This window comes from Muscardinus avellanarius (assembly GCF_963383645.1).
Source record: "Muscardinus avellanarius genome assembly, chromosome: 17".
Lineage (NCBI taxonomy): Eukaryota > Metazoa > Chordata > Mammalia > Rodentia > Gliridae > Muscardinus > Muscardinus avellanarius.
In genome coordinates, this window is record NC_137803.1 from 20,731,107 (window position 1) to 20,734,313 (window position 3,207).

The window sequence follows — 3,207 nt, forward strand, 5'->3', positions numbered from 1 at the left end:
GACAGGAAGATCACAGGTTCCAGACCAGCCTCCGCAATTTAGGGAGACCCTCAGATATTTAATGAGATCCTGTTTCAAAATAAAATATACAAAAGGCTGGGAGTACAGTTTAGAGGTACAGTGTCCCTGGGCTTAATCTGCAGTATGAAAAAGAGAAAGAAGGAAAGAAAGAACAAAAGGAAGAAAGAAAGAAAGAAAGAAAGAAAGAAAGAAAGAAAGAAAGAAAGAAAGAACAAAAGGAAGAAAGAAAGAAAGAGAGAAAGAGAGGAAGGAAGGGAGGGAGGAAGGGAGGGAGGAAGGAAGGAAGAAAGAAGGAGAAAGGAAGAAAGAAAAGAGGGTGATGGAGAGAGGAAGAGAAAGATGAGTTTCTGTTTATTCCTCGATTTTACAGCAGTTACTACTATGTGCTTTTCTAATGAATCAGCGCAGTTTCTCGGACCATCTATTCCTTTACTGTTTCTCTTAAGTGCCGTGTTTTGCTCAGCCTCATCTTTCCCCTCTGGTTCTTCATATTCTCTTCGTGATCTGGGCAAGAGCTGACCTGTGTTTCCTGGAGCAGGTCAGATGGTGAGTGTTTTAGACCTTCTTTGCCCCATAGTGTCTAGCCTCGGTTGCTACTACTCAGCTCTTCTATGCAAAACAAAAGCAGTGTAGAGAAGATGTGAAAGAACAGAGGAGGCAGTGTTCCAATAACATTTTATTTACATACAGAGGCAGCAGATCGGGACTGAGGCCTGCAGGCTACAGTTTGCTGACCTTGTTCTGGACCCAAGCCTGCCAGGACACACTTGTTGCCCATGTTTTTGTCACACTAAGAATTTATAAACATTTGCTGGGCATGGGGGAGCATGCCTGTAATCCCACTACTTGGGAGGCTGAGACAAGAGGGTTGCAGGTTTGAGGCCAACCTCAGTAATTTAACAAGACCCTCTATAACTTAGTGAGACATGTTTTTAAAAAATAAGGCCGGGAGTAAACACTCCTGGGTTCAACCCTTACCACCACCACCACCAACAACAACAACACTATCACCACCACCAACAACAACTACACTATCACCATCACTAACAACAACAACAAGATCACCACCAACAACAACACTATCACCAACAACAGCAACACTATCACCAACAACAACAACTACAACACTATCACCACCAACAACAACAACACTATCACCACCAACAACTACACTATCACCATCACTAACAACAAGATCACCACCAACAAAAACACTATCACCAACAACAGCAACACTATCACCACCAACAACAACTACAACACTATCACCACCAACAACAACAGCAACACTATCACCACCACCACCAATCACAACACCATCACCACCACCAATACTATTACCATCACCAACAACAACATTATCACCAACAACAGCAACACTATAACCACCACCACCACCAACAACAACACTATCACCACCACCACCAACAACAACAACAACAATACTATCACCACCACCACTACTACTACTACTACTACTACTACTACTGCTACTACTACTAATTTATAGATATTTGCATTCAGAGTTAATTACTGATCATAAGGAAGAGCTGATAAAAATAATAGCAATCTGAAGACTCAAATGTCCTAGGAACTGGATTAAACAGCACATAATTTATCTTATTTAATCTACTCAAAGGCCTTGTGAGGTAGATTCTAATATTAGTATATTTTACAGAAGGAGAAACGGAGGCACGGAGACCTTAAGTATCTTCTTCAAGAACAAGAGGATGCACAAACTACTTCTAAGATATTAGAGATTCCTTATTGTTTATGTTGGTGGGTAAATACATGTGTATGCAGTTTCTTGTAATTCTTTAAAGAAGTAAACTTATTTTGGGAAACAAATAAAAGAATGCATTCAAAAGAAATCCATGCAGCAAACCTCTAGGGCCCACGTCAGAAACAACTCTTCAGCTCTTTTTCTACTACACAAGAGGACTATGGCTCCAAGTGGGACCATGGTGCCAGGGTCCAAATGGACTTTTGAGTTTGTTCCACAAACGCTATAACTGGGCGTAGTAACACATGATTGTAATACCAGGACTTGGGAGGCTGAGACAGAAGGATTGCAGTTTCGCAGTTTCGAGACCAGCCTCAGCAACTTAGCAATCCTAGAGAGACTTTGTTTCAAATTAAAGAAGTGACAACACTTCTCTAATTGCTCACCCAGGCCTCAGTGATCTCAGGGGTTAAATGTGGCCATCTCAGAAACCACGTCAGCTAACGTGTCTTTGGATTATCCATAGGAAATTAAAGGGGAGACCTGGTCACTAGCAGAGAACATATCTAATTCTACAGAACACTGCGACATGGCTTACTTTCTCATTCCCTTGTTAATGTAACCATCAAATCACATGGCTTCTGTCTTTTGGCAGAAATTTTGGTCCGGAGTAGCCCATTCTTGACTGTTTCCTCTGACTGGGAAATATGAAGAGTATTTCCTTCATTTTACTTTGTGGAATGTAGATATGAAGTGAGGGATGAGATATCTATATTAAATCTTCTAGTGAACCCATTTATCTCTGTGACAAATCAGTTTACTTTTAAGAAAATAATTTTGTCTATACAAGCAAGCTTTCACTTACATAGCTCAGGAACAGCCTGCTTATGGGGATGCTCTCAGAGTATTTGAGGGAATGATTTATATGCCAAAATGAATAAATGAATGAATGTTCTCTGATCATATATTATTCTATAAAACATTTATTCATCTCTTACTATATAATAGGCACTGTGTAATAAGGGATAAACAGGATCTCAAATAATTTAAAAAAATAACAAACTTTGGGGAAAAAAATCCTAATTATAAAGAAAAGTTTATGCACAGAATCTGAAGAATAAAAAAAAAGAATTAGGAAAGAACATTTAAAAATTACCTCTAATTCCTCATCTATTGCTACTAATTTAATGTTTTATATTTTTCTGTGAATATCTGCATGTAATTATTAAGATGGCATAAAATATCTTCACATCCAACTTTTGCCATTTGCCATTATAGAGATCATTTTTCATCTTTAAATGTCACTCAAGCCAGGCGTGGTGGCACACACTTGTAATCCCTGCACTTGGGAGGTGGAGACAGGAGGATCGCGCAGGTTAGAAGCCAGCTGCTCTGGCGTAAGAGACCCTGTTTCCAAATAAAAATATAAAAAAATGGGTGTCTGGGAGTGTAGCCCAGAGGTA